Genomic DNA, 21,194 nt, shown 5'->3' on the forward strand with positions numbered 1-21,194 from the left:
TATCTTCTGTACAACCTTTTTTAAATAATTGTTTCACTTCCACCCTCTTCAGGGCATCTGAAAAGTAATCGCCTTAATGTTATGTATTAATTATTTCAGACAGTGGGTGTGCTATTATATTTGAGGCTGCTTTGATAACTATGGCACAAATTTCATCTCATCCCACACAGTTTTTATTTTTTAGGTTTAATATAGTGTTTTCTACATATTTTATTGTTACTTTGTCAAATTTAATTAGACTGATTGTCACTCTAAGTTTATGCAAATAAATGTAGATTCTCTTGATACAAGTCTACAACTACAACATAAGACCTGCTACAGTTATAAAAATTTGTTACAATTTTCTAATATTTGAGTAGGATTTACAATCTTACATTGGTCGCCTTTTGTTACAAGAAGTAAATAAGATCTGTTTGTGCATATTAATAACTGTGGCGTCTCCTCTCATCAACCAGTGCCATGACATGCACGGGTGTTTGGAAGTACAGTGGTGCGAAACTTTCCCGGTGGGCCTCAGAGATGCTATACACAAGCAAAATTTGCTCTGTGTTTTATTCTTTTGTTGTTTATTTCTGTTTCCACATTCTACTCTGTGGTGGAAGCATGAATCCAAGTGTGTCAGATATAGAATAATTTACCGTACCGTACCGTACGGTACTCACGCATTTGCACGAGTTATAGGTTGCAGTGTGATATAGTCTGTTATGACCACAGGGTTTTGTAAAAAAAAATTATTCTATCAAGCTGAGATGAGTCTACTCTTATTCAGCCTACAAGCACACGCATATGTTAATCCGTCATTTGCGGTAATTCAGACCGGTACCGACAGGGTGGTGACCACGATGTGATCTCCTGCATGCATGCAGAATTTGCGACATGTCTTTGCAAGAAATTCAGATGGTGAATCCAACAGAGCTGACAAATACTTCCGTTTCACGTCTAGCGGTTCAACTACCACCCTTCTGGCTGCACAATCCATCCATGTGGTTTGCTGAACTCTAAGGGAATTTTCCCTATGCGTGTATCACGGTTGACGCCACAAAATTCACGCTGGTGGTCAGCCAACTAGATCACCAGTAAGCTGCTGAGGTTCAAGACATTATAATTAGCCCACTAGTAACAAACAGTACTACTGATTGAAGGCAGAACTAATTCGGTGTGTTTCCGCTTCACAAGAAAGACTAATCTGGCAGGTGCTTACCCAAGAGGACATCGGCAAAAAGAAACCTTCACAGTATCTAGGTCATCTGCAGAGTAAAGTAGATGCAGGTACAGTCCCAGATAGCTTGCTGCACATGATCTGGAGCAGCTGGTAACCACCACCAGTGAAGGCAATCATGGTGTCACAGACTGATTCATCTTTAGATGCAGTGGCCAATTTAGCTGATACGATCCAAGAGACAATGATGCCGTCATAGTTAGCTAGGCCACTGCAGAGTGCGCCTGCATGGCGACAACTGTCTTGCACACTGACTATGATGTTCTTGTTAAAGTGGACTTATTATCACGGCAAATCAGCAAGTTGTTACACTGCCACGAGATGGACAGCAGGAGCCGACATCAATTCTGTCATCGTTCACGCAGCCGTTCATCGGCAGCTTCATCTACGACAGGGACAGAAGAAAACAGCCTGTTGGTACCATCGCAACTTTGTCGAGCAAGCACATAAGTGTACCATGCCCTGCACCTACCCAAACGGCAGCGGCGATCGGAAGTGAGCACCTCCTCCAGTTGCTGTCAGACTTCCAGGTGCCTGTTCGTAAGAGGCTGACGTTCAACCTGCAAGTACTTAGTAGACACTGGTTCTGATTTGTCAATATTTCCTCGCACCATGCTACAACAAAAGGGACCGTCTATGCCCATATGCCTCACAGCTGCTAATAAATCCCGGATTATGGTATATGACATGATGTGCTTGGAACTCTACCTCTGGTTGCGGCGTGCTTTCGCATGGTACCTTACCGTCGCGGACGTTGCCGAACAAATCATCGGAACCGACTTCCTTGCCAACTACAACCTGCTGCCCGACATAAGGAACTCTTGTCTGGTAGACAATACCACCGGCCTAACAACTTCCGAATTCCATTGAGGTGTCACTGTCCACACCGCCAAGGTAATTCAGGTAGCGGATGGCGAGTACATGGAGCTGCTGCAAGGATTTCTAGCCCTGATGTGACCTACGGAGGTACAACATGATACTGTCCATTATATTGAGACTGCTGATGGACCCTCTACCTCTTGTAGGCTGCAACGTTTAGCCCCAGATCACCTCAAAATAGCAAAGGCAGAATTTAACTGCATGTTGCATGAAGGTGTAATCCGGCCTTCCAACAGCCCTTGGACATCACCATTACATCCAGTTCCATAGATGGAGGGTGCATGGAGACTGTGTGGCGATTATGGAGCCCTGAACACCCGGACAATACCAGATCGTTATCCCGCACCCTTGTTGCGCGATTACAATTACGCATTGAGTGGCTCAGTAGTGTTCATTGTGTTAGACTGTGCAAAGGCCTACACACAGATACCTATAGCCAAACGTGACATTCCAAAGACAGCCATTGTCACTCCTTTTGGTTTCTTCAAGAGCATGTTCATGACTTTAGACTGAGGAGTGCCGCACAGATATGGCAGTGCTTCATGGATTCTGCGCTACAGGGCTTACCTTTTGCTTTTACATACCTGGACGACATTTTGGTTTTTTCGTCATCACCTGAGGAACATCGCCACCATCTAAGTGAAGTATTGAAGCAATTGGAACACTACAGAATTGTGCTCAATACGTGAAAATGTGTGGTCAACCTGAAGTAGACTTTCCCAGACATAGAATTTCTGTGGCAGGATCGGTACCACTACCTGAGTAGATGAAAGCCATTTCGGCATTCCGAGAACCGCTAGAGCCAAAGAACTACAGCGTTTCCTCAGGATGTTAAATCTTTACCGCCGCCATTTGCCACACTCTTCTGAGCTACAGGAATCTTTAGTTGCAGCGCTAACCGGTCGAAAGCCAAGGGTAACGCGCCATAACTTGGACTCACGAAATGACTGTCGCATTTGAAGTGGCTAAGAAAAGCATCGCCAAAGCAGCCCTGCTGGCACATCCACATCCTACCACCACATTAACACTGGTAGTCGATGCTAGCCAGACTGCCGTCGGCGTTGTGTTGCAACAACAATGTAGTCACATGTGGCAACCACTCGCATTTTTTTTCACGCAAGTTGACAACCTCACAAAGACTTTCGAGTGCGTAAGACTGAGAACTTCTGGCCATTTACAAATCTGTCAAGTACTTCATACCGCAACTAGAAGCATGTGACTTCATTATCTTTACGGATCACAAGCCACTACAGGGACAAGAAAAAAAATTCCCAGATTATTCCCAGATTATTCCCGGATTTCTCCCGGATATTCCGTTTAAAAAATATGCTTTTTCCTATGTGAAAATACTCTTTTTCCATGCTAAATGACAGTAGGTTTTCCATAGATTTTCCTTCGGAACTGTAAAACTTATCAATCCTTTGAACGGTTAACATTTTATACAATCGCGTAGAACTTCCCCGAAATAGAAGAAATGATGGGTCAGAGAAGGTTTTGGAGAGACTTTTAATTTAAAAAAAATAAGGAGAGAAGTTTTGGAAAGACCTTTGATTTGCAGCAACATATACACTGCATACTTTCATATTACGAAAGTATAAATTCGAATTGTACCAAACACAGCATGTTAGTTTCCGGAGCGTTGAAACTGGGGTTGTGATGTCCTTTTGTAAGCGAGTCATATCTCAAGCCACGAGATCTCGCCAGCCAATGACAGCAGCTATTCAGAGCATAGTACATGTGCTATAGTCGGCCAATAGCAAGGTCACTTGTTACGTAGTGCGAACACACAAGAGGAAAATTTAACAGTTTACATTAATGTACACAGTACTGTGTATATACAAGAAAAGCTAAGCTTTCACGTATTATACTGGTCTGCAAGATTAACATTCTACAACAGAAGCTAAGCTTTCATATGTAATATTTATCTTATTTTGTGTGTGTTGTGCTTTAAGATAAATCACACAAATGTGCCAGTAAATTTAAAATTATGACAAATGTCTCAGCTCTAAATTCTATTAAGTGGCTGGTTCTCAAACTGTCCAGTTTCGAATGTGATTTAGATATCCATCCCACTTTCTCACACATAACATATTTCATCTTACATAAAAAGAAATTTACTTTTAAAGTAACACTTTTCTAACCAGCATTCGCAGTACTATTCGGAGACTGTTATAAATAGGTTCTATTTACCAGTTGCCAGAGAGCACCAGAAAACAGGCATTATTGTGCGTGTGCAACTGCAGTGGTGTATGAAGCCCGAATGTTCATTTGTATAAAGCACTAAGAGAGGTTACATTACCACCATAAAAGAAACAGGGCATCAGAGGATACTCCTAAGAGCATTGGAATTTCGTAAACCATACTAAAATGCATAATTCGGCTTGAAGTGCAAATTGGCTTTTCCAGATTCACAATGAAGTAGGTCCCATCTGATATTAAGCTTTTCAGTGTGGTTTTTGGGATGTAGATTTTCTTGGACTACCAGTACTCTATGATCTCATTTTTGGTTCTTTATTATGGCATAATGCCATACATGGCAGAAGATGATAACGTGCACTTGAAATTGCACTTTAAATTCAGCGAACAGTTGGAACTAGCCATTACTGTAGAATGAAACACTTCATTTCAAATAAAATGATTGCCTCAGCGGAAAGATTAATAAAGCCAAATTTATTTAGCAAACTTGCAACAATAACTTTATTGTTCTGCAAGGCAATTAGTGCTTGACTGCTACTAACTTGGAAATAAAATAAAATCAGAAAACTCAAATTAATAATATATTTTTGCCCTCTGTAATTATGTCAGTGTATTTTAATTCACTTGGTAGCTTCCGGCCACAGAAATATGTTTTGTTTTCATTTGACGTGGGAGCTGTACATGAAGAGAAGCAGTGAAATCGCTTAACATACACATGGGTCATGTGGAGACTAACCCCCTCCCCACTACAACTCAGACAGCTCTGTACAAGCACGAATCTGGCAGCTAGGGTGCACCAGTTTGCATCTGGCTGCTAACTGCCAAACTTCAAGTAGCGGGAAGCAAGAGAAGGTACTCCTTATACGTGAGTCAAATGCGCATGTGCAAAAGACCACTGGCAACTGGTCAAATGAACCAAATGTGAACAGTTGTGACGTCATGCTCATAGCAAGCAGTTTACTGTTACGAAGAGTTACAGTCTGTGCCCTATGGCCTTTGACACATTATTGATATTTGCAGACGCTTGTGTGTGCATGGTGTTTTATTGTTGCAAATTGCACATTTCCTTTGCCATTAAAGTTTTATTTTTTTCCCTCTCATTTGCATTTTATTGCTGCAGCATCATTCTCCAGTAGAAAGATACAACAACATTCTTTGCTAGAGAATCACTTCTGCAGTCAAAATTACAAAACGTTAACTGCACCCTGCACTAACATATGCATTCTGTCAGACAAAACAACCAGCTCATGCTTATTTCTCAGTTTACCACTGATATACGTCATGTGTCTGGGATCGACAATGTAGTGGCTGATTGATTGTCCAGAGTCAGCAGCATTGCAAATATGATCAATTACGCCAACCTCACTGCAGCACAGCAAGCTGATGTGGAATTACAAGCAGTTCTGCCAAATGGTGAATCAGTGACATAAAGGAATATTGTGATATGTATAAATCGAAGCTGAGACCCTTCCTACCTCTGGAATTTTGGAAGGACACTTTCCATTCGCTGCACAACTTATGTCATCCAGGCATATGAGCTACAACGCACTTAGTTAAAATGCGTTACATGTGGCCTGGAATGCAAATGGACTGCCGTGAATGGACGAGATGCTGCTTGAAATGCCAGCGTAGCAAAATAAATTGCCACGTCCACTCACCAGTAGGAAGTTTTCCAATCATGACAGCACGATTCACGCATGTCCACCTCGACATTGTTGGCCCACTTTCATCATCTGATGGTCACCGTTATGTACTTACAATGATTGAACGGTACACTCTATGGCCAGAAGCTGCACCAGTGGACAATGTTACAGCAGAAACTATCGCATTCACCTTCATCACACACAGTGTCGCGTTTTGGTTGCCCGCTGCAGACTACGACGGACAGGGGATGTCAATTCGAGTCCGATTTGTTTTGAGGGTTGGCAACATTTTGTGGCACACTTCACCACTGGATGGCCAGCTATCCACCCCGCCAGCTATCCACCCCGCCAGCTATCCACCCCACCAGCTATCCACCCCGCCAGCTATCACCCTCCAAAGCACATTCAAGCCAGACCTGGATGCTTCTTCAAGCGAATTGGTTTATAGTGAAGCATTGTGCCTGCCGGGAGAATTCGTAGCTACCGACATTCTGCCGAACCCTACGGGTGACCAGCTGGCATTTCTCTGCCAACTTGTGGCTCGCCTCCATCCGCAGCAACCTCACGAACATCGGACTCTTGCCATGTTTGTCCATCATGATCTGTCCTCCTGCACACATGTCAAGTTATGATGGGAAAGTATTAAACCCTCGCTGCAACCACCATATTCCGGCCCAGACCGTGTTTTAACTAGAGGAAGCAAGACTTTAGACATCTAGATCAATGGGAAACGGACTACAGTCTCCTTTGACCGCGTGAAACCAGCGTGCGTCTTTCAGGAAGCAACGAGGCCTTACCGACCACAACTTCCACCTCACTCAGCAATCACTCCATCAATGTCGTCGCCGATGCAGCCAGAGTTCATTGCAGACCAACCAACACGCACCTCAAGATACGGACGACATGTCAAATTTCCAGCACGCTATTTGGGATGATGCTCCACTTCCACCATGAAATCAGATGTGGCGTCTGCTGTCATCATCCAGTGCCATGACATGCATGGGTGTTTGGAAGTACAGTGCTGCAGAACTTTCCCGCTGGATGTCAGACATTATACACAAGCAATATTTGTTGTGTGTTTTATTCTTTGGTTGTTGATTTCTGTTTCCACGTTCTACTCCATGGTGAAAGTGTGAATTCAAGTGTGTCATATTGGATAATTTACCGTACTGAACTTTTCTCACACATTCACATGAGTTATCGGTTGCAGTATAATATTGTCTGTTCCGACTGCAGGGTTTCGTAAATAAATTATTCCATCAAGCTGAGATGAGCCTACTTCTCTTATTCATCCTACAATCACACAGAGATGTTAAACCATCGATCACAGTAATTCAAACCGGTACCGACAATAACCATTGATGAGAAGGGAATCTAACCCAGATACTATGTATACAGACCTACTGTTGACACATCAGACCACCAAACACCACACAGCCTGGCAATAATCATGTGGTAATGGAGTTACACCGTAATGGATGAGAGTTCTGACTCCCTGACTCATTGCAGTGGATTTATGGTTCATTTCCTTGTTTGATCAAATCACAGTTACCCAGCTGGCATAGCGATCCCATATGTAAATTTGACTATTTTGTAATAACTGAAATAATGTTACATAATGACCAGCTACACAAACTGCTGACATTGTAGAATGCAGAAACTTTTGCACAAATTATGCCTTCCACTTTATCTACTCTGCTGAACTATCTGCATCTGCTAAATGTTGGACACTACAGAAGTCTAGTTGTGTTACTACCCAATTTTTTCTGTGATTTAGTAAACCAAATCTCATCTGTCTCCAAACAGTATCAATCTATTGGAAGTTCAGATAAAATTTACTTAATTTTCTAACCTACCAGTAATAATAAAACTATGGAAAACATTTCTGAGAAAAAACTTATTGCACCTGTCCTGATGAGAATAATTTCTACGCCACTGGACACTCACTGGATTCAGCCCAGATGATCAAGCTGCATCATGCCTTGCAGCTATAATCTGGAGTGGACATTTCTGCACTCACATGGACAAGCATCATATTATTTAATATTTTCAGCATGGATCACCAAAAAATATCAAAAAGGATGTAATAGGATAATTCTCTGTCACTTCAGGGTTGACAGGCACATTCTACAGTGTTGCCATCTAACAATCAACATGCTGCTGGAGGAAATAAGTTTCCACAACCACTGCATTTCTTGAATAGCCTAACAATCTAGAAATGCAGATTTTATTTTGAAAATGCAGTGTAATAGTTGCCAAATTGACAGAAGCCTTAAATATAACAGGTGTAAGAAAATGTGAATAGGCCACCCTAAAACCACAAATTGAAAGCAGGGAAATTAACTGGATGGTCCTCCTCCTCTCATAGCTATCATTGTTTTACTTTTGTTTCAGTTTCTACATTATTAGCATATTCATATGAGACATATCAAGGAGTAGTTGCTAGAATCAACTGTTAGGCATAAATAAGAAAATAACTAATTGTTCTAATGCAGGGCTCAAAGACCTCAAGTTCCTATTTAAAAAGGAATTCAACCCCCTTACCATGAAATTGCAAGTTACCTCGTTTTTATAATTTTATCAGAAACTTCAACTGCTAGGTATACTTGGGAACTGAAGAAACTCACTCACTCACTATTCTTTGCCCCCTCCCCCCCAAAAAAAAACTAACCCCCCCCCCCCACACACACACATATACAGTTATTGTTGTTAATAGTAATAATAATAATAATAATAATATTAGTGATCTTCCTAATTTTGTAACTAATTATTTTGAGTATTTTGAGCTTTAAAAGCTATATAAATATGTGTGTCATGTCCTTTGTTATAGGAGGTTTTCACTAATAAAAATGTATACTGGAACGTAATTCAAAAATCAATGTGTTGTCAGCCACATTGCAATTAGAATTTAATTTCTGTCATTGAAAGAATTGCTCAACAGTGTGTGAACAGCATCAACATTGTACCCACCACACACAAAACAACTCCATCCCATTCTAATTAACCACAACAACACACCTAATGCTTCCATCTCTTTGCAGCCACTATGTGAATATGTTCATAGCAGACAGTCAACTCATTTTGGAAGTGATGAACAAGGGTACCCAACTATCACACCATCATACACCTAACACAGCAGCAGTACCCCATCCTTCCCCATCCTCCATAGTGGATTTCTCAAACTATAATACCACACACAGAAACATATGTGAATTCTTGTGGTCTATCCACTCTAAATAAGATCAAAATCTCTGTTTGAAGCTCCTTCATCCCTCTGAGTCCTAAGGCCTCTTTTCTATTCCCAGTGAGGTATAACCATCAACTCCTAGATTCCATAAGTTTAAAACAGCTCCTACATTTGTTTAGGATCTATGCATTATTGCCAATCAATCAATCCAGTGGGTATAATGTTATTGTCATCTTGTATCACCCAGAGACCTTTGCCCCTAGAAGCACTTCTCTGCAAACCTCAAATAACCTCCTCATTGTGGATATTAGAACAGTTCACTTGATATCATGGGAAACCCTCACATTAACTTCAGGACAGGTGACAAGTGTAGTGTTTTATGATTAACTGCTCTATACAAATGTAGGCAGGCAGCTTGTGTACCCTCTGCTCAAAGCTTGCTTAATTCATTGAAGCTCTCACAGCCTGTTCCACTGTTAAGAGCAGTCACTTATAATCTATGAACAATAAATTGATTAGGAAGCATTCCTTTTCCACCCACTCATTACTGTAGGCATGTAGACAAAATCTTAGGCAGTATCTTGATATTTAAACTTCTTGGCAGATTAAATATGAGTATTAGACTGAGATTTGAACTTAGGACATATGCCTGCCCTGGCAAAAATAAAGCTCGTGAGTCATGCTTGGCTAGCTCTGTCAGTAGAGCATTTGCTATGAAAGGCAAGTTCAAGCCTTTGTCCGGCACACAGTTTACATGTTCCAGGAAGTTTCATACCAGCACACACACTGATTTATTTTTTTGTTTGCTTTGGTTTTTTAGGGTGCAAAACTGCTATGGTCATTAGTGCCCAGCCCGTGACTTAGGAAACAGTAAAAAACCGAAATTGAAAACCAGCAACAATGGGAACAAAGTCATAAAATTGGAAAAACTAAAAGCAGAAGGAAGGCTTAAAAATCCACTACAGAAAGGGGTTGGTTGTCCCCAAAAAAAGCTTCAAATGACTGACGTCATTTCACTGGCACTAATAAACTGGAGAAAGCGGTCGGCTGAGCGCGTGTCATCTGCTAAAATCGACGATAGATCAGGCGATAGCTGTAGACGGGAGCGTAACGGATTAAAATAGGGGCACTCAATTAAAAGGTGTCTTACCGTCCACAGCTGAGAGCAGTGGCGACAGAGTGGGGGAGGATCGCCGCTTAAAAGATGTCGATGGCTAAAAAGACAGTGCCCTATGTGGAGTCTAGTTAAAATTACCTCCTCCCGACGACGCGTTCGGGAGGAAGAGGTCCAAGCGCAAGGAAGAGCTTTCACTTCCCGCAATTTATTATGGGGAAGAGTTGACTAATGCGCGTGCCATAAATGAGCAACACGACAACATAAAACGCTCCATAGATCACCGCAAGGAATCGATGGAATAGCTGGCCGAAGAAGAGAGACTGCAGCCTTGGCTGCAATATCGGCCACCTCATTTCCACAGATACCAACGTGTCCTGGGAGCCAGAGGAACGCCACCGAGATGCCTCCCAGGTGGAGCAAGCGCAGGCTGTCCTGAATCTGGTGGACCAGAGGGTGCACAGGATAAAGAGCTTGGAGACTGAGGAGAGAGTTGAGAGAATCTGAGCAGATAACATACTGTATCCGCTGATGGTGGCGGATGTAGTGGACAGACTGGAGAACAGCGTAAAGCTCCGCAGTATAAACCAAACACTGGTCGGGAAGCCGAAAGTGATTTGGGGTGTCGCCAACAATATAGGCACTCCCTACACCTAACAATGTTTTCGAGCTGTCGGTGTAAATAAATGTGGCAAACGTCATTTGTGCACATAGAGCAGCAAATGCCCGACGATAAACAAGGGAAGGGGTACCATCCTTGGGAAATCGACAAAGGTCACGGAGCAGGCAAATCCGGGGACGGAGCCAAGGCGGTGATGTACCCCAAGTTGTCAAGAAGGTTTTAGGAAAGCGGAAGGTAAGAGAATGGAGCAGTTGACGGAAGCGGACTCCCAGTGGTAGTAGGGAGGAGGGGCGGCCTGCATACCCTACATCAAAGGAGGCGTCGAAAAAAATGTCATGAGCTGGATTGGCAGGCATGGAAGACAGATGGCTAGCATAACAACTCAGAAGGACTGCTCGCCCATTGGACAGCGGAGGCTCAGCAGTCTCAGCATAAAGGCTTTCCACACGGCTGGTGTAAAAAGCTCCAGACACCAAACGTAATCCACGGTGGTGGATAGAGTCGAGACGCCAAAGAATAGACGGCCGAGCAGAGGAGTAGACTATGCTTCCATAATCCAATTTCGAGCGCACTAAGGCGCGATAGAAGCGGAGAAGGACCACTCGGTCCGCTCCCCAGGAGGTACCATTCAGGACACGGAGGGTGTTAAGGGATCGCAGACAGCGCGCCAAAAGATAGGAAACGTGGGAGGACCAGCACAGTTTTCTGTCAAACATAAGACCCAAGAATATAGCGACGTCTGAAAACGGAAGGTTGACAGGACCTAGATGTAAGGAGGGCGGATGAAACTCCTTACGTCGCCAAAAATTAACACAAACGGTCTTACTGGGAGAGAAACGGAAGCCGGTTTCGATGCTACAAGTGTGGAGGCGATCGAGACATCCTTGAAGACGTCGTTCAAGAAGGCTGGTCCATTGAGAGCTGTAGTAGATTGCAAAATCGTCCACAAAGAGGGAGCCCGAGACATCAGGAAGGAGACAATCCATAATTGGATTGATGGCAATGGCAAACAGTACAACACTCAGCACGGAGCCCTGGGGTACCCCGTTTTCTTGGGAGAAAGTACGGGAGAGAGTAGTGCTCACCCGCACCCTAAATGTGCGCTCTGCCATAAATTCGTAGAGAAAAAGGGGTAGCCGACCTCGAAACCCCAAGAGAACAGTGTGCGGAGGATGCCTGTCCTCCAACAGGTATTGTATGCTCTCTCCAGATCAAAAAATTTTGCTACCGTTTGGCGTTTCCGGAGAAAATTGTTCATGATATAAGTGGAGAGAGCAACAAGATGGTCAACTGCAGAACGATGCCTTCGGAATCCGCATTGGGCAGGTGTTAAAAGACTGCGGGATTCCAGCCACCAAGCTAATCGGTAATTCACCATACACTCCAAAACCTTACAGACACTACTCATGAGAGAAATGGGGCGATAGCTAGAGGGGAGATGTTTGTCCTTTCCAAGTTTCGGGACAGGAATGACGATAGATTACCGCCATCGTCTGGGAAAAGTACTGTCGGTCCAAATTCGATTATAAAGGCGATGGAGGTAATGCAGACTATGGGTTGATAAATGCAGTAACATTTGGACGTGGATACCATCCGGTTCTGGGGGCGGAGGAGCGCGAAGAAGACAGTGCATGTTGGAGTTCCCGCATGGAGAAAACAGTATTATAGCTTTCGCGATTTTGAGAGGAGAAAGCAAGAGGTCGCACTTCCGCTGCACGTTTCTTCGGGAGAAACGCTGGCGGGTAATTGGAAGAGCTCGAAATCTCAGCAAAGTGCTGACCCAACGAGTTAGAAATTGCGACGGGGTCCACAAATGTATCATGCGCGATAGTGAGCCCAGAGACAGGGGAGAAACTAGGCGCGCCTGAGAACCGTCGAAGCTGACTCCAAACTTCCGAGGAGGGAGTGAAGGTGTAAGATGAGCTAATAAAGAATTTCCAGCTTGCCTTCTTGCTATCGCGGATGACACGACGGCATCCCGCACGGAACTGCTTATAGCAGATACAGTTGGCCAATGTAGGATGGTGGCAGAAAACGCGGAGAGCACGGCGCCGCTCACGTATTGCATCACGGCATGCCTCGTTCCACCAAGGAACTGGGGGACGCCGGGGAAATTCGGAGGTGCGTGGTATTGAATGTTCCGCAGCTGTAAGAATAACGTCGGTAATATGTGTGACCCCATCGTCGACTCTGGGAAAGTGACGGTCATCGAATGTCGCTAGAGATGAAAAAAGTGTCCAATCAGCTTGGGAAAGCATCCAGCGTCGCAGGCGCATGTATGGCAGTTGAGGCTGCAGTCAAAGGACACATGGAAAGTGGTCACTCGAGTGTGTATCATCAAGGGCGAACCATTCGAAGCGCCGAGCTAGCGGAACAGTACCAACCGCAAGGTCCAAATGAGATAAATTTGTCGTGGAGACAGACAAAAATGTAGGGACCCCAGTGTTGAGGCAAACTAGATCCGCTTGGTGGAAGACGTCTAGCAATAGAGAGCCACGTGGACAAGGATGTGGAGATCCCCAAAGCAGGTGGTGGGCATTGAAGTCCCCAACCAGCAAATAGGGAGGGGGGGGGGGGGGGTGGAAGCTGACCAAGAAGATGGAGAACAGCTCGTGCCATTGGTGTGGACGATGGAATGTATAATACAGTACAAAGAGAGAATGTGTATCCTGACGGCGACAGCTTGGAAGCAAGTGTTTAAATGGATTGGGTAATAACGGAGAGTTTCATGGAGAAGAATCATGAGTCCTCCATGTGCTGGAGTGCCTTCAACAGAGGGGAGATCATATCGGACGGACTGAAAATGAGGGAGAACAAAGCAGTCATGGGGACGCAGCTTTGTTTCCTGAAGACAGAAGATGACCGGTGAGTAGGATCGTAAGAGGATCGACAATTCATCCCTATTGGCTCGAATGCCGCAGATATTCCAATGGATAATGGACATATGGTGAACAGAAAATGTAGGAATGTGACCAAAGTTGCTGTCAACTCAACGACTGCTCAGAGCTTGCGACCGACAGCATGGAATGGCATTCAGCCGAAGGCAGAAGATCCTGATCCATAGGTTGGTCAGGAGCAGTTCCTGCCACCAGCAACCGGCCGGTTGACCGGCCACTAGCTGTGTGCCTCGGCGACACAGTAGACTGCCGAGGGCGATTTCCGCCAGGTGGTGCTGTAGATGGGACACGCCTTGGCGGAGAAGGAGAGGAACTGGGTTTCTTTGTAGCATTCTTGGAAGTATGATGTTTAGATGAAGGAGGAACCGATGGTTGTGAAGTTGAAGTACGTAAAAACTCTTCACGAGTATGCTCTTTTTTTGGAAGTCTTGGTGTCTGACTTTTGGGCTCGAGATCAGAACCCGACGAAGGGTGAGCCATAGAGTGGGCAGGCGAAAGTGGTGAGGTTGAACGGGCGATCTTTGCGCTGGCCGATCTGACGACCATGGCACTAAAGGTGAGGTTGCAAGTCTGCGTGGGCGCCTCCTTTGTCGGCCGAGGAGAACCAGGGACAGTGCTGTATTTTCCTGTCTGAGACACGGTGAGCTGTCGACTGGCTAATAATTTTCGAGCAGCAAAGGTCAACACCTTTTCCTTCACTCTTATTTCTTGGATGAGCTTTTCGTCCTTAAAAACGGGGCAATCTCGAGAGGAAGCAGCGTGGTCACCCATACAGTTGATGCAGCGAGGGGATGGAGGTGGAAAAGCACCCTCATGGGCATCCTTGCCACACGTAACACATTTGCCCGGATTGGAACAGGACTGGCTGGTGTGATTGTACCACTGACATCGATAGCAACGCGTAGGGTTTGGAACATAAGGGCGAACGGAAATTATCTCATAGCCTGCTTTGATTTTCGATGGGAGTTGAACTTCGTCAAACGTCAAGAAGACAGTGCAGGTTGGAATGATGTTCGTGTCAACCCTTTTCATAGCCCTATGAACAGCCGTTACGCCCTGGTCAGACAGGTAGTGCTGAATTTCTTCGTCAGACAATCCATCGAGGGAGCGTGTATAAACAACTCCACCTGAGGAATTTAAGGTATGGTGCGGTTCCACCCGGACAGGGAAGGTGTGGAGCAGAGAAGTACGCAGCAATTTTTGTGCCTGGAGGTCACTGTTTGTTTCTAACAAGAGGGTGCCATTCCGTAATCTGGAACAAGACTTTACACGACCTGAATTTGCGTCGACATCTTTCTGAATAATGAAAGGGTTGATCGTGGAGAAGTCGTGACCTTCGTCAGACCGAGAAACAACAAGGAACTGTGGCAACGATGGAACTACTGTCTGTGGCTGAGACTCAGTGAACTTACGTTTGTGAGCAGACATAGTGGAAGGTGAGGAAAGCATTGCGGAAGAATCCCCCATGATTACCGGCGTCTCCGATGGCGCGCTCCTCCCTTGTGGGGGCCCTCTCTGAGGGCACTCCCGCCTTAGGTGATTGTTCACACCTCAGGTCACACCTCCCGACAAACGGACGGAGGGACCAATCGGCACTTTCGGAAGGTATCAGCTCAGGTTATCACCCCTCCCTGGGCCTGGCCGTTACCAGGGGGTGCGTACGTGTCCTACCTGTCTACCCGGGGTGGGGAATTACGCGTTACCCCGTCACCGGCTACACATGGAAGTGCGTGGGTCGGCCTTCAGACACGCACAGGGAGGAAAAAAGAGAAAGGGAAAGGAGAGAAGAGGGGTCTCAAACGCCGCAGCGGAGAAAAGGGCAAAGAGAAGAGGGAAGGAAAAGAGAAGGACAGAGGAATGACGAAGACTTGCAAGTGTAGAAAGCAAGGAATTTGTAACAGTTTCGAGCGTCCGTCTCCGGACGTAGGCACAAACCATACTCCCAGAGGGGGAGAAAGGGAAGGAAAGAGCCAGTGGAGAGGAGGGGGGGGGGGGCGAAGATGGAGGACGAGGAAGGATGCGGAAAGGGAAGGTAAGGTATGCAGCCCGGAAAGGAAGGAGGGCCACATTAGCCCGGGGTCCCGTGCTCGCTACGCACGTGTCCACTAAAGAGTTGTGGACCCCCTGGGGGGCCACACACATTGGTGTGGAGTGCAAATTTCGTTCTGGTAGCTCAATATTCCCAACAGAATCAACTACAGCTACTTACACAATACCCTACATCATGCTTTCCATGGGACTTGTGAACTGTTGTTAGTTTTATAGGTTACACAAGTAACTGTTAGTTGTAACACTGTAGTTTTGGCCCAAAAACAGTGCACACTCAATATTTCAACATTTTTTGACTCCATTCCAAATCCTTCAGAATTCCAGTGTCATGAAACTGTTCTGCCATTTACAGTTAATTCAGTGGGTATAAGATATGAAACAACAGAAAACCATTCTAGGCTACTTGGGACTGCACATTCATGGCTTCCTAGTAGCAGTTGCACATTTACTCATTCTATAGTTTTTTTACCTATTCTAGCATGTACTGCTTTATCATTAAAGTGATAAATCACCAGAAATGGTTGCAGATTTGTACTTAATGTTATCAGCTGTTCTAACATGTTCTCCTCCTCCTCTGAAAATTACATGAACAGCACATGACAAGAAATGCTTCCAGCCTACCAACTCACTGTTAAAGAAGGTGAAAATAATTGACAAAGAAGTCTCTGAGAACAAACAAACAACAATAACACCACTATTGTCATAGAAGTAACTACAGAATTTTGGTGCATTGCACCATTCACCTGTTCAGTATCAAAAGTTGCCTTGTTGGTCTCTACAAAACAGTCCAAACTGTCATATTTTCTTAAGATTGTGTTACCTAATTTCATTCTCGATCTTTTGATTTGCGCTAGCAAAGAGGAAAACAATTGGCATTACATATACCACTTTTGCAGATGTATGTGGCCTTATGGCAACAGTTGAATTCAAATTAACAAGCATGATATCACAGAGCTACTGAGGCATTAATGCTTGAAACATTTTCTCACTGTCATAGAAGCAGTTATGGTAGAAGAATAACAATTTGCTAATAAACTGAAAGATGAGGGAAATTCTTATAATTTAGGAGTAAAATGATATCCTTTCATGTGAAATAATAAATTTTCTCACTGTCACTTATTATGCAAAAATTGCTCAGAACATGTCACCAAGCTTACAAATGTAGCTAATTAATTTGGAAGAATGATTCACCTCCAGTCTCAAAAAGGAAGTCAACAATAACTGACTTGCCGAACAACTTAGAGGTGTTTCCAAAGTCTCAGCTCTTCCAATGGCAGGAATGTATTATTGTATGATTGTATGGTTAGGTGGTCAGTTGGTTGCTTAAAGGGACCAGCCTACTTGGTCATCAGGCCCATTTCCTCAAACAGGCACGACTTCAAGGCCAATGAACTCTAGGTAAGGAACAAAAAAGAAGAAAGGGAGGATAGAGCAAGAAAGGCAGGTGGGTTGCCCTATCCAGGGAGCAGCTGGAAGCTCCCCAAAACAGAATGCAAAGAAGGGACATACATCCAGGCAGGGCAAGAGAAGCATATACAGGGGGGGTCCATTGATAGTGATCAGGCCAAATATCTCACAAAATAAGCGTCAAATGAAAAAACTAGCTTGTCTAGCTTGATGGGGTAAACCAGATGGTGCTATGGTTGGCCCACTACATGGCACTGCCATAGGTCAAATCTATATCAACTGCATTTTTTAAAATAAGAACCCCCATTTTTATTACATATTCATGTAGTACATAAAGAAATATGAATGTCTTAGTTGAACCACTTTTTTTGCTTTGTGATAGATGGCGCTGTAATAGTCACAAATATATATGTACCTGATATTAAATAACATTCCACCAGTGCGGACAGTATTTGCTTTGTGATACACTACTTATGTTAAAATAGACCATTTACCAATTGCGGATAAGGTTGATATCGTGTTGATGTATGACTATTGTGCTTCAAATGCCCAACGGGCATGTGCTAAGTATGCTGCTCGGTATCCTGGATGACATCCTAGTGTCCGGACCGTTCGCCAGATAGCTACATTTTTTAAGGAAACAGGAAGTGTTCAGCCACATGTGAAATGTCAACCATGACCTGTAACAAATATTGATGCCCAATAAGGTGTTTTAGCTGCTGTCATGGCTAATCTGCACATCAGTGGCACACAAATTGCACGAGAATCAGCAATCTCAAAAACATTGGTGTTAAGAATGATACATCTACGTCAACTGTACCCATACCATATTTCTATCCACCAGGAATTGCATGGCAAGAACTTTGAATATCGTGTACAGTTCTGCCACTGGGCACAAGAGAAATTACAGGATGATGACAGATTTTTTTTTTTTTTTTGCACGTATTCTATTTAGTGACGAAGCGTCATTCACCAACAGTGGTAATGTAACCCAGCATAATATGCACTATTTGGCAACAGATAATCCACGATGGCTGTGACAAGTGGAACATCAGGGACCTTGGCGGGTTAATGTATGGTGCGGCATTATGGGAGGAAGGATAATTGGCCTCCATTTTATCGATGGCAACCTAAATGGTGCAATGTATGCTGATTTCCAATGTAATGTTCTACCAATGTTACTACAAGTAGTTTCACTGCATGACAGAATGGCAATGTACTTCCAACATGATGGATGTCTGGCACATAGCTCATGTGCGTTTGAAGCAGTATTGAATAGCATATATGGTGACAGGTGGATTGGTCATCGAAGCACCATAACATGGCCTGCACGTTCACTGGATCAGACCTCCCCAGATATCTTTATGTGGGGAGAGTTGAAGGATATTTGCTATTGTGATCTACCGAAAACTTCTGAGAATATGCGTCAGCGCATTGTCAATTCGTGTGCGAACATTAGAGAAGGTGAACTACTCGCTGTTGAGAGTAATGTCGTTGCACGTATTGCCAAATGCAATGAGGTTGATGGACATCATTTTGAGCATTTATTGCATTAATGTGCTATTTACAGGTAATCATGCTGGAACAGCATGCATTCTCAGAAATGATAAGTTCATAAAGGTACATGTATCACAGTGGAACAACCGAAATAAAATGTTCAAACTTACCTATTTTCTGTATTTTAATTTAAAAAACCTACCTGTTACTAACTGTTCATCTAAAATTGTGAGCCATATCTCAGAAATGATAAGTTCATAAAGGTACATGTATCACAGTGGAACAACCGAAATAAAATGTTCAAACTTACCTATTTTCTGTATTTTAATTTAAAAAACCTACCTGTTACTAACTGTTCATCTAAAATTGTGAGCCATATGTTTGTGACTATTACAGCACCATCTACCAGAAAGTGAAAAAAGTGGTCCAAATGAAACATTCATATTTCTTTATGTACTACACAAATATGTAATAAAAATGGAGGTTCCTATTTAAAAAACGCAGTTGATATCCGTTTGACCTATGTCCGTGCCATCTAGTGGGCAAACCATTGTGCCATACGGTTTCCCCCTTCAAGCTAGACAATTTCTGTTGTCTGTAGCTTTTTTATTTGACACTTATTTCATGAGATATTTGGCTCAGTCACGATCAATGGACCACCCTGCATATATGTAAGATAAACAAGGTGAATGGACCACCAGACAAATTTGGCTGGGTGTCAACAAGACATTCTAGTGTGGTTGAAACAATGACACTGGTAGCAGTGCATTGGGTTTGGAATTAATGGATGGGCGGTGATAATTTTATAGCCTGCTTTGAGCTTGGATGGAAGCACCACTCTATCAAATGTGGGAAAGAGTGCAGTTGGGCACTAAGGATAAATCTATCTTTTTCATTACACAATGGTCAGCCGTAACACCCTGATCACAGAGGTAAGGTTGGATTTTGGCCTCAGACTGTCTAGCAGCCTGGTGTTAATTACTCCACAGGAAGGGTTGATAGTTCTATGGGTCTCAATACGAGCAGGGTAACTGTGGAGAAGTGAGGCAGCAAGCAGTAGTTATGCTTGAGAATCAGCAGTGATCTCCAAAAGCAAAGTGCCATTCTGTAAATGAGAGGAGGGGTTCAGTGGGCCAGCAATTGCATCTACACCTTTCTGAATAATAAACAGATTTAGCATGGTGAAGTACTAAACGTCTTCAGTATGTGAGACCATGAGGAACTATGGTGCAGCAGGAAGGGTCTTTGAATCATTAGCCTTATTGCATTTACATTTCATAAACTTTGACTGGGAAGATGATTGACTCATCACGAGGAAATCCCCAAGATTGTCTGCCTCTCTGATGGCGCGCTCTTTCCATCTGTGGTCCCTCTTCACAACGGGATGCACGTGCATTAGGTGATTGTTCACACCTCAGGTCACACCTCCTTAACATCAGACAGAGGAACCAGTTGGCAATTTAGGAAGGTTACAGCTCAGGTAATCACCCCTCCCTGGGCCTGGCCTGTATCAGGTTATGTGCGAACCCTGTCATCCCGGGGCTGGGAATAACATGTTACCCAGTCATGTCCTACAAGTAAGACACAAAGGCCAGCCTTAAAGGAGCACGGAGTGAGGGAGGGAGGGAGGGAGGGAGGGAGGGAGGGAGGAGAAGGAGAAGATCCTCCAACACCGAATCGAAGGAAGGATAGTAGAAGGGGAATGAGGAAACAAACAAATGGAATGAAAAACAATTGAGAGACTGTTGTGTTATCTGCCGCCAAATATGCAGACATGAAACTTCCTGGCAGACAAAGTGTGTGCCGGACTGAGACTCAAACTCAGGACCTTTGTCTTTCGCAAGCAAGTGCTCTACCAACCGAGCTACCCAAGCACGATTCGCGACCCGTTCTCACAGCTTCAATTCTGCCAGTACTTCATCTCCTGCCTTCCAAACTTCATAGAAGCTCTTCTGCAAAGCTGTGAGGATGGGTCGTGAGTCGTGCTTGGGTAGCTCAGTTGGTAGAGCACTTGCCCAAGAAAGGCAAATGTCCTGAGTTCGAGTCTCAATCCAGCACATAGTTTTAAACTGCCAGGAAGTTTCATACCAGCACACACACTGCTGCACAGTGAAAATCTCATTCTGTAAACATCCCAGGCATGTTCCCCAAGGCAGGGGAAGAAGTATGGCGAGAGGATATACATGCAGCATATAAGGGAAAAGATGTTGCAAAGGCTGGGGCCCTATGGCAGCAAAGCATGAACTCACCGAAGAGCTGCAATCCCCCTGGGGTATCTCTAGGAAGTGACAGTAGTACCCATTACAGTTCCATTGAATAAGCACAACATGGGTATCCAAATGGGAGTGAATTATGTGGAGCCAATTACACCAGTGGGTCGCCATCCACCACCAAAGGCATCGGGGTGAGATCCATAAATAAGAGGCCCAATTCACAATGTGAGTGGGAAGATGACACCCTCAGGGGCACTAGGGACGTTTGTCC

The 21,194-nt window shown here is 44.1% G+C and overlaps 1 protein-coding gene across 1 annotated transcript in view; it reads left to right on the forward strand.

The window, feature by feature from the left end:
• Positions 1-21,194, forward strand: part of LOC126235612 (splicing factor 3A subunit 2-like) — a 106,011-nt gene that overhangs the window by 42,953 nt on the left and 41,864 nt on the right. The window lies entirely within an intron of this gene.

Source organism: Schistocerca nitens, chromosome 2 (genome assembly GCF_023898315.1).
Source record: "Schistocerca nitens isolate TAMUIC-IGC-003100 chromosome 2, iqSchNite1.1, whole genome shotgun sequence".
Classification (NCBI taxonomy): domain Eukaryota; kingdom Metazoa; phylum Arthropoda; class Insecta; order Orthoptera; family Acrididae; genus Schistocerca; species Schistocerca nitens.